This window comes from Suricata suricatta, chromosome 10 (genome assembly GCF_006229205.1).
Source record: "Suricata suricatta isolate VVHF042 chromosome 10, meerkat_22Aug2017_6uvM2_HiC, whole genome shotgun sequence".
NCBI lineage: Eukaryota > Metazoa > Chordata > Mammalia > Carnivora > Herpestidae > Suricata > Suricata suricatta.
This window is the reverse complement of record NC_043709.1, coordinates 58470557-58483058: the sequence shown is the minus strand read 5'-3', so window position 1 is coordinate 58483058 and position 12502 is coordinate 58470557. Positions and strand designations below refer to the sequence as shown.

At 34.1% G+C, this 12502-nt stretch overlaps 1 pseudogene; it reads left to right on the top strand.

Annotated features, from left to right (window-relative positions):
* Nucleotides 1–3456: 3456 nt before the first annotated feature.
* Nucleotides 3457–11397, top strand: LOC115305187 (annotated as a pseudogene).
* Nucleotides 11398–12502: the final 1105 nt, after the last annotated feature.

Genomic DNA, 12502 nt, shown 5'->3' with positions numbered 1-12502 from the left:
TGATGCATCTATAAAGACTTTCTACATTCCCTCAAATTCATACTTACTTTGAAGTTCAGAACTCAGGTATTAACAATTTTAATGGACATCCATCTTCTATTCCAGATAAGCTGCATTTTGTGAAATTTTGTTGTTATGACTGCTGTCATTCAAAACCTCAAAATAGGTAGTTATACTTTAAAATAAAATAAAATAAAATATGACAACTGAAAACTCATGGCATCATTTAATGAAAGGTAAGCAACGGTTCTAAGAAACACTCCATACTGCTCTCTGAGTCTTATGAAATGCTGCAGTTTTATCATTTTCTACGTATTACAGACTCAAGGATTCTATTGAAACAAAACAAATGGGGGAAAAAACCCTTCTTCTTTGGGGGTCCAAGTTCCAAAAGCACTAACTATTGGCAATAAACGACACTATTGTACTCCACTTTAAATAAAAGCTGAAATGAAAGTATCCCAGAGGAGTATCATAAGTGATTTAGAAAAATAGGTGAAATATTTAACAAGATCATTAGCAGTTCACTGTCCTGGGGCAAACTCTGGGAAATCCCAAGCTGTTTTATACAAGCCCAAGACATTGCCTTGCTTCCAATTAGCAACAGAAGCAATTCTAGCCTTCATTGTAAACCATTTTATATTCTGGCACCTAGTAGTGTATTTATTAATGAATAATAATTAAGCAGATTATGAAATTATTATCAGATATTATTATTATTATCTGATAATAATTGTCAGATTAATAAATTGAAGCTTGCGTTGAATTTTGGATAAAATTATTTTGATCTTTCAAGTGAACTGAATTTTATCTTTTAAATACATTTTATGTTAATGCCCAAACCTGGAGATTCCAACATCCATCAGCTAGTAAATCGTTTAACAAATTGTGGTATATGCATACAATGGAATAAACTAGTCATATGTAAAAAAAATGATTTACACTAGAAATATTAAGTGAAGGTGAAAGAAAGATAAGTGAAAGAAGTCAGATATAATATTTATATACTCTATGATTCTATTTCTATAATTCTGGAAGAATCTGAATTATAGGAATGGAAATCTGATCAGTGGTTTAAGGATTAATGGTGAGAAGTGATTGTCTACAAAATGTCAGGAGAAAACATTTAAGGATAATGGAAACATTTTATATCTTGATTGTAGTGGTGGTTGCAGTGCTATATATGCTTGTCAAATTTATCAAACTACATACACCCCCCCCCCAAAAGTGAGCAGTTTTGTAGTTAAATTCAATCTCAATAATCTATCAAATATATTTTGATGTAACTTACCTCTTTTTTTATTACACTACTATTACTTAGGTCTGTACTATCCAATACAATAGCCACTACCTACATGTGGATAGATACATTTGAATTTAAACTAATAAATATTACATTAAAAGTTTAATACTCAGGTTTTCTGTCTCACATTCTGGTCCTTTAGCCATTTTGAGTTTATTTTTGTGTATGGTGTAAGAAAGTGGTCTAGTTTCATTCTTCTGCATGTTGCTGTCCAGTTCTCCCAGCACCACCTGCTAAAGAGGCAGTCTTTTTTCCATCAGATACTCTTTCCTGCTTTGTCAAAAATTAATTGGCCGTATATTTGTGGGCTCATTTCTGGGTTCTCTATTCTATTCCATTGGTCTATGTGTCTGAGGTGGTGGTGATAGAGGAGGGCACTTGTAGGGAAGAACACTGGGTGTTGTATGGAAACTAATTTGACAATAAACTACTTAATAAAATAAAATAAAACTTTAATATTCAGTTCCTCAGTTACATTAGCCACATTCAAGTGTTTAGTGGCTATAAGTGGCTAGTGCCTATCATCTTGGACACCACTGACTTAAATAATTAATTTTTTGCTTTTGTATTTTCTAAAGCATATATTTTGTATATAAATTTTCTATGAATTTTGCTATGCTAAATTTTATTATCATATAATTTAAAATTTTCTCTAATTACTTTCTGATTTCTTTTTTGACCAGTTGGCTATGTAGAAGTATATTGTTTAATTTCCAAGTATTTGGTCACTTTCTAGTTATTTGCCTGTTATTGATTTCTTGCTCACTTCCATTATAATTAGAAAGCATACTTCCAATAATTTATCCTGTGGAAATTTTTGAGCTTTCTCTATGCTAAACTCATAGTCAACATTGTAAATATTTCAACATTTTTGAGAATATTAAGTATTTTGAACTTAGATGCAGTCAGCATTCCATATTTATGAGGGAGTAGAAAAGAACACAGCGTTAAGTTTTTTGGTATTTTTGCAAAAACTAATATATGTGATAGTAGTTTAGTTACGTAATTTTCATCTCCATCATTTCTTTTTACTTTCTTCTAGGTTTTTTATCTCATTTTTTATATTTCCATTTTGTTCATGCTTTCCTTTCTTGACTTCACATCTTCCCTTAGTTCTTTTGACATTTTTAACTGTTGTTCTAAACTCTATCTAGTGAATCCACCATTAAGTTTTGTTCGGGAACAATTTCTGTTGATTTCTTTTGACTGAGCCATATTTTCTTGTTTCTTTTTATGACTTGTGATTTGTTGTTGTTGAACACTAGATACTTAAACCCAATAATGTAATAACTCTGGAATTCAGATTCTTCTCCTTCCCCAAAACCATTTTTTGTTATTGTTTCTGTCTTCTTTTATTTTTTGGTTGCTGTAGACCAGAGCAAACCCTGCCAACACCATATCTCTGGTCCTGCGTGTTTCAAGAGCCTCAGCCCCAGTAGTGCTGGTGAGCCCCCTCCCATGGAAGACCGGCACACACCTTATTAAAACTACACAACCCACCCCCCCCCACTAGCCTGGTCCCAGTAGTAGTGACATGTCTCCTCTCACTGGCACACAAATTTGCAGGCACTGTGTGCCCCACTTCCTCCAATATGTTCTTGGAGGCACAAACCAGGCACAAGCCTGGCAGTGTGCAAGCAGAGCCAACAAGAATCAGCACCACCTGAAAGTGCCCTGGAGGATGTTTGGTCTGGTTGCATGCCCCACCCACCAATGAAAGCTTCTCAAGAGACAACATAGGAAAATCACCCTGCAGTTTGGTGCTGCTGCATCTCTGGCAAATACCTAGTCTGACTAAATGCAGCCCAACACAGAAATAGATTGATCCACCAACACCACAGGGACACATAACTACCCACATCAGCCACTGCAGAAGATTGGAATGAAGGAAAAAGTGGCCAAAACTCAGCAGCAGGGCACATGCAACACAACACACATAGGAGACCCCTATGCAGCACCAGGTTCTAGTGAACAGGGGACATGTCACTGTAGGACACTATAGGACCTCTTCTTCAAAAAGCCATTACTTTCAAGAGCAGGATATGTAGCTGAATTTTCTAACACAGAGAAACAGAAATAGAGCCTTAAAAAAATAGAGGAATATATCTTAAATGTAATGATAGGACAAAACCACAGAAAGAGACCTAGGTGAAATGGAGGTAAGTAATATGCCTGACAGAGAAATAAAGTAAATTAATCATCATAAAGATATTCACTGGACTTGAGAAAAGAGTGGAGGGTTTCAGTGAGTCTCTTAAGAAAAAGATAAAAAAGAAACAATCAGAGATGAAGAACACAATAAGTGAATTTTTAAAAACACTGAATGGAATAAATAGCAGACTAGAGAAAACAGAATAACAAATTAGCAACCTTAAGGACAGTTACTCTTTAAGGTTGGAAAGTAATCAAGCTGAGCAGTTGAGAGAAAAGAAATGATGCAAGATGAGAATCACTTTAAAGAATTCAGTGACTCCATCTAGTGTAATAACATTGGCATTATAGGGATCTCAGATAGTAAAGAATGGGTTCAAAGTTAAGTGACCATCAACTTAATGCAGGCTGCTATATGCACAAAATATTATACACAAACCTAACGGTAACCAGGAATCAAAAGCAGTAATAGATAGCAAAAAATAAATAGGAAGTAACCAAGTACATCACCAAAGAAAGCCAGAAAACTGTGAGAGAAGAGAGTATGAGAAGAAAATTACAGAGAGGAACAACAAACACAGCAAACAAGTAAAATGGCAATAAGAGCACACCTATTAATAATTACTTTGAATGTAAATGGTCTAAATATTCCAATCAAAAGCCACAGGGTAATGGAAAAGATAAAAAGCAAGACCCATCTATATGCTGTCCACAAGAGACTCATTTCAGGCCTGAAGACATGCAGATTGAAAGTGAGGGGATGGAGAAAATTTTATCATGCAAATGGATGTGAGAAGAAGGTTGGAATAGCAATACTCATATCAGACGAAATAGACTGTAAATCAAAGACTATAACAAGAAACAAAGGGCACAATCACAAAGGGAACAATCCAACAAGAAGATATAACAATGCAAATATTTATGCACCAAACATCAAAGCACTCAAATACATAAAGCAGCTAATAACAAACATAAAAGAACTAATTGATACAATATAATAATACAATAATAATACCATGATACAATAATAGTAGGGGACTTTAACACTCTGTTTACCTCAATGGCTAGATCATACAAACAGAAAATAAGGAAATGGTGGCTTTCATGACACATTGGATGAGATGAATTTAACAGGCATATCAGAACATTCTGTCCTACAACAGCAGAATACACATTCTTTTCAAGTGCACGTTGATTATTCTCCAGAATGGACTGTATGTTATGCCACAAAACAAGTCTCAACAAATTCAAAAAGATCAAAGTCATACCATGCATCTTTTCTGATCACAATGCTGTGAAACTAGAAATCAACCACAACTAAAAAACCTGGAAAGAACACAAATACATGGAGGTTAAATAACAGGCTACTGCACTATAAAAGGGCCAACCAAGATACCACACAGGAAATCAAAAAATATATTGAGACAAATGAAAATGGAAACACAGTGGTTCAAACCTTTGAGATGCAGCAAAAGAGGCTCCAAAAGAAAAGTTTATAGCAATATATATAGGCCTATCTCAAGAAGTAAGAAAAAAATCTCAAAAACCTAATTTGAATTGAAATAAGAATAAGTAAATCATAAACCTAGTGTTAGGAAGAAAATAATAAAGATTAGAGCAGAAATAAAATAGAAACTAAAAAATATAGAGACTGAGTCTTTGAAAAGATCAATATAATTGATAAACCTTCAGCTGACTCAAAAAAAGAAGACTCAAATAAACAAAATCACAAAAGCAAGAGGAGAAATAACAACTTACACTACAGAAATACAAATTATAAAAGAATATTATGAAAAATTACCTAAAAGAAATGAGAAAACTTTTGAAACATATAAAGTACCAAAACTGAAACGGGAGGAAATGGAAAAGTTGAACAGATAAATTACCAGCAATGAAATTGAATCAATAATCAAAAAATCCCAGCAAACAAAAGTCCGGGACTTCACAGGTGAATTTTACCAAACAATTAAATAAGAGTTAACCTATTCTCTAAGTTTTCCAAGACATAGAGGGGAGAAAAATCTTCCATATTCGTCTATGTGATCAGCGTTACTCTGATACCAATACCAGATAATGACCTCACAAAAAAGAAAACTGGGCCAGTATCTCTGATAAACATAGATGCAAAAATCCTCAACAAAATATTAGCAAACCAAATCCAAAAATACATTTAAATAATTGTTTACCATGATACAGTGGGTTTCTTTTTTCCCTAAGATACAAGGGTGGTTTGATATTTGTAAAGCAATCAATATATTATATAACATTACCACAAGAAAGGATAAAAATCACATAATCATTTTAATAGACACAGAATGTGCATCTATTAAGAAAGTATAATATTCATTCATGAAAAAAACTCTCATCAAGGAAGATGTAGAAGCAGCATATCTTGATAAAATAAAGGCCAGATATGAAAAACCCACAGCTAACATTATAGTCAATGGGGATAAAATGAGAGCTTCTCCCCTACGGTCAGGAATAAGACAAAGATGTCACTCTCACCTTTTTTCAGCATTTTACTAGAAGTCTTAGTCATAGCAACCAGACAAGAAAAAAGAATAAAAGGAATCTAAATGGGTAAAGAAGAAGTAAACTCACTACTTGCAGATGACATACTATATAAAGAAAACCCTAAAGACTCCACCAAAAAACTACTAGAAGTGATATATGAATTCATTAAGAAAACAGAATACAAAATCAATGTATAGAAAGCTGTTGCATTTCTATACACCAATAATGAAGCATCAGAAAGAGAAGTTAAGAAAACAAACCCAATTATAATTACACCAAAAATAATAAAATACCTAGGAAAAAACCTCAACCAAAGAGATAAAAGACCTGTAATCTAAAAAGTATAAAACAATGGTGAAAGAAATCAATTTGACAGAAACAAATAGAAAGATATATCAGGCTTATGGACTGGAAGAACAAATATTGTTAAAATGTCTATACTATTCAAAGCAATCTACATATTTATTGTAATACCTATTGAAACACCAATAACATTTTCCACAAAACTGAAGCAAGCAATCCTAAAATTCGTATGGAACCACAAAAAAACCCAACTAGCCAAAAATCTTGAAAAAGAACAAAATCAAGATATCACAATTCCAGACGTCAAGTTGCAAAGCTAGTTGTAGTAATCAAAACAATAGGATACTGGAGGGGGGAGGAAGTAGACACATAGATAAATAGAACAAAGAACCCAGAAATAATAAGCACATGATTCAATCACTCTTTGACAAAAAAGACAAAAATATGCATTGGGAAAAAGTGGGGAAAACCTCACCAACGGGGCTGGGAAAACTGGAAAGCTACATGCAAATTACTTTCTTACATCAATCACAAAATTAAACTCAAAATAGATTAAAGACCTAAATGTGAGACATAAAGCCATAAAATTCCTAGAAGAGAGAACAGAAATAATTTCTTGGACATTGGCTGTAGCTACATTTCTCTAGATATGTCTCCTGAGACAAGGAACAAAAGCAAAAATAAACTTTTGGAACTTCATCAAGATAAAAAGCTTCTGCACAGCAAAGGACATAATCAACAAAACTAAAAAGACAATCTATTGGATGGGAGAAGATATTTTTAAATGATGTATCTGATAATGGGCTAGTGTCCAAAGTCTATAAAGAACTTAACACCCAAACTCAAAATCCAAAAACAGAGAGGCCAGTTTAAGAATGGGCAAAGACATCAATGCACATTTCTCCAAAGAAGACATACAGATGGCCATCGGACACATGAAGAGATGCTCAATATCACTCATCATTAAAGAAATGCAAATCAAAACTACAATGAGATGTCATCTCACACCTCTCAGGATGGCTAAAATAAAAAAACCAAAGAAACAATAAGTACCTGCAAGAATGTGCAGAAAAAGTGACCTTTGTGCACTGTTGGTAGAAAGGCAAAATGGTACAGCCACTGTTGAAGATAGTATATATGGAGGTTGCTTTAAAAAAATTAAAAATAGCAGGTGCATGAGTGGTGCAGTCAGTCAACTCTTGATTTCGCTTAGATCATGTTCCTAGGGTTATGAGATTGAGCCCTGCACACTTTGTACAGATACAGAGCCTGCTTCTCTCTCTCCCTCCCTACGTCTCTCTCTCTCTCTCTCTCTCTCTCTCTCTCTCTCTCTCTCTCTCTCTCTCTCTCTCCCTCTCTCTCCTTTTGCCCTTCCCCTCACCCCTAAAAAAATAGAACTACCATATGATCCATTAATTCCAGTACTGGACATTGACCCAAAGAATATGAAAATACTAATTTCAAAAGATATATTCACCCTTATGTTTTCGCAGCATTACTTACAATAGCCAAAATGTAGAAGCAGCCTGTGTCCATGGTTAAATGAATAGATAAAGATGTGTGTGTGTATATGTGTGTGTGTGTGTGTGTGTGTATTTACTTAACCATAAAAAAGAATAAAATCTTGCCATTTTCATTAACATGGATGAGTCTAGAGAGTATAATGCTAATTAAAATAAGTCAGAGAAAGACAAATACTATTTCATCTCACTCACCCATGTGGAATTTAAGCAACAAAACCAATGAACAAAGAAAAAAAAGAGACAAACCAAAAAACAGACTCTTAACTATACATAACAAAGTGATGGGTACCAGAGGGGAGGTGGGTGGGGGATGATTTGAAATAGGTGAAGGGGATCAAGAGTACATTTATTATGATGAACACTGAGTAATGTATACAATTGTTGAATCAGTATATTGTGCACCCGAAACTAATACAACATTGTTTGTTAACTATACTGGATTAAAAAATTTTAAAGTGTACTTACAGGCAATTAAAAAAAAAAACAAAGAAAAAAAGGAAAAAAAAAACACTTGCAACCAACATTCTTGAATGTTAAGGAAAGACTAGGGAACTATTCCAAATTACAGAAGACTAAAACATGGTAATTAAAGTAACATGTAATTCTAAATTGTATCTTTTTTCTATAAAGAAAAATTTTAGACAATTGGTGAAACTTAAATAGGATTGGAGAAGTACATACTAATAATGTATCAATGTTAATGTCCTGATAATAATGGTTATATCATGCTTATCTAGTAGAATATAGTTTTTGTTATAAACACATACTACTCTATTGAGTAGCAGATGGAGGATCAAATAGTGCAGTAATAAAAGATCTTCATCGTGTATTTGTTGTTCATTTTTTATGTTTATATTGTTTCAAAATTTAAAAATAGGGAAACACTTAAGTACTGCTGTACACCTTCAGTTTGGGGATTATGTCATAAGTTAATGAAATCCTAACATTGACTAGGAAGCAAGAGAGAGGGTTCTTTCTGGGGTAAACCCTTTTACATGTAGAATTGGTCATATTGTCCCAGGGCAGTGAAATATCTGAAATTCTTGTTGGCATCAAGTATAGAGTTTAAACTAGTCCTACTTCCCTTTTGGGGGGAATATCTGTGCTATTTTGCAGTTAAATTAAGTTTTTAAAATTTATTTATTTGTTTTTGAGAGAGAGAGAGAGAGAGAGAGAGAGAGAGAGAGAGAGAGAGAGAGAGAGAGAGTGGGGGAGCAGCAGAGAGAGAGGGAGAGATAGGATCCCAAGTAGAATCCACACTGTGATCAATCATGAGAACATGACCTGTGCCTAAATCAAGAGGGGGATGCCTAGCCGACTTAGTCACCCAGGTGTCCCAAACAAATTCAGTTCTGTGTTTAAAGCAATTCAGTTTTTATTTCCTTCTTTCTTTGTTTTGGTTGTTATTGTTTTTGTTTTATTTTTCACATACCTGGTATTCCTCACACTAGTCTCAGGGGACATTTTTTTTGTAATTTTAATTAATCTTCTGTGTCTCTTATGAGCAAAATGATAAAACTGTGTCTTTTGTTAGTGCATAATTTGAAGCAAGTATTTTTTGTTACAAAATTCAGGTTCCTTTCATATGAGAAATTTCCCAAAACGACTTTTCATTTAGAGTATTACATGTTCGTTTAGAATTTTATGGAGATATTCTTCATTTTAATGTATAAGAAAAGAAGATAGAATATGAATCTCATCTGGCTTGGAAGAGGATTCTAAATGAATCATTTGTAATATCGGGGGCCTGTCATTTTAATGAGTGTGAGTGAAAGTGGAAGCTATTAACAGATGCAGATAATTTACAGACCGCCTATCTGTTTTAGACTCTTTCTCCAGAAAAACTTTAGAATTAAGTTTCCTCATAAAACATTGAATTTTTATAATATTGTAAGAGGAAAAATATTCATCATTTATTTTTTATCCCTGTCTATACCATCTTCACACAGGGAGAAAATTATATCAATATATCCCAGATATGTTAAGTCACTTACAATTAGCAATAAATATCTTGATCATATATGAAAGCAATTCTGCAAGTGTAAGTCAGGTAAAATCCATTGACTTTTGAACTGAAATATAGTTTTCCTTTTTTATGCAGATGTAGTCGTCAAAACTTCCTGATTAAATGCAACTGATATGAGAAGATTGATGAGTTTGAAACCAAAGAAAAATGATAATTAAGTGAAATGAGATAAAGGAACAATGGGGAGGTACTGCATCAGGACTAAATAATTAATGGTATATTTTAGAATATTTCAATCATAGAAAAATATGTAATTGTCATTATTTCTGTATTTCACATATTTTTAAGTGTTTTAATGAGCTAAGGACATTTGAATAAGCACTATAAGCTGACATTGGTACAATTTTCTAGATGGTATAAGCATTGTTTCAATTATTTATAAGATATACACGGGAAAATACATTTAAAGTCACACTTATGTTTATTTAGAACATTTAGGGGCACCTGGATGGCTCAGTTGGTCAAGCCTCCGACTTTGGCTCAGGTCAGATCTCACGTTCGTGGGTTCGAGCCCCACTTCAGGCTCTGTGCTGACAGCTAGCTCAGAGCCTGGAGCCTGCCTCAGATTCTGCGTCTCCTTCTCTCCGTGTCCCTCCCCTCTCATGTTCTGTCTCTCTCTGTATCAAAAAAAATACAACATTAAAAATATTTGGAACATTTAAACATAATTCAGCTCATTTGGAGATGATTAGCTCAAATTTAAATTATCTTTCAAGTGCAAACAGGGGGAAAATTCAGTACTGTTGTTAACATAACTGTGGCATAAATGGAACAATCAGAGGCTGCATAGGTTGATCTATGCTATAATTTTAAGTGTCTTCTTAAATTGGACCAACTTTTTAAACTTATTTACATTTCTGACTATTTTAACTTTCTGTTTGTAGTTTTTTAAAAAAAACCTTCTTGTTTCCACTTTTGAAGTCATTTTCCTATGTCTCTGTAATAGAACTCAAATCTGAGGAATCAGTCAGGAGAGATGGAATTCATTCTCTTAGGAATGACCGATGGCCCACAACTGCAAATTGTGATTTTTTAATTTCTCTTTCTAAATTATGTGTTGAGTGTAATGGCGGAACTTATCCATCATCCTTCTTACCTTGCTAGATCCCCACCTCAAGACTCCCATGTATTTTTTCACCCAAAATTTCTCCTTCTTGGAAGCTTCATTGACAACAGTCTGTATTCCCAGATTCCTGATAAGCATCGTGACTAAAAACAAAATGAGTTCCTATGATAGTTGGGCATCTCAATGATTCTTTTTCCTCTTATTAGAAACTACAGAATTTTACCTACTGGCTGCCATGTCTTTTGAGCATTATGTAGCAATCGGCAGACCCTGACATTACCCAATCATTATGAACAATAAAGTGTGTTACCAACTTCTATTCAGTTCATAGACATCAGGCTTTCTATTTACGTTTCCACCATTGGCCTGGGGACTGACATTGGAATTCTGTGCTTCCAGAATAATTGATCATTTCATGTGTGACATTTCCCGTGTGCTGCAGCTTTCTTGCTCATATTTCCTAAAATGCACTAGAACTTTATCTGGTACGTCTATAGACCTAAAAATTTGAAGTGAATAAGAATCACATGCCTGGTTAGCTTTTTTAACAACAAAGTCAATGTTCTCATCCCTAAAATCTCTTTTCAATTTGCCTGGATTACTGAACAGAAACAAGGACTGTAGGTGATTCTGATGCAGGTGGCTCCAATGAGAGTTTTCTTTATTTTTTTTCTTTAAGTTTATTTATTTTTGAGAGAGAGAGAGAGAGAGAGAGAGAGAGAGAGAGTGAGCAAGCAGAGGAGGAGCAGAGAGACAGGGAGACAGAGGATCCAAAGCGGGCTCCCTGTTGATAGCAGAGAGCTGGGGCTTGATTCCACAAACCCTGAGATCATGACCTGAGCTGAAACTGGATTTCTTAACTGATTGAGCCACCCAAGGGCACCAAGAGTTCTTTTTTAATATAAGAACCTATATGAATAGATTTTCATTTTGTAAAGATTGCTATGTTAAACACATTCAAGATGGGTTTTTGGGTGTTGAAGTCAGGAAGACAAGTTAGAGGGCTAACATTTTAAAGTAAATGAGTTTTTTGAGAGTTGAAATGCAATAGAGTCAATGACTCTGAAGCTCCAGGTGATGGTTTGAGAGATATATAGGAAAACAAACTGAGCCGAACTGTTGAACATTTGGATGAAGGAAAAGAGATTTTTTGCATTTTCCTTGGGCTTTCCTTCTGCCCACTCCTGCATGTACTTACTCATATATTTAATCCTTCTAAAGAAGGGAGTATTACTGATACCCTGTCAGATTGAAAAAATGACCTTCAAAGAAATCCCTGAAATATATAGAGGTCCATCTTGGATATAATTTGCCATCAGAGAAATATGAGTGAAAAAATCATTAAGGGATTTAATGCTGTAACCACTATCCATGGGGCCCTGAAAGAAAAAATTAAATTCAGGTTTGGGTTCTGATTTATCTTACTATTTTAAGCCAGCACTATTAACCATCTTCTTTTCTATGGCAATTAGAAGAGAATAAGCTCATGTTATTATATTTAAGTTCCTCAAAGCATTCCAATAAGCTCTTTAAAAACTACTAGACCCATATTAGATATGGTTTGTGAGTATGTTTTTCATTTGTTGGGTTGTTGTTTCAGTTTCTTGATAGTGTAC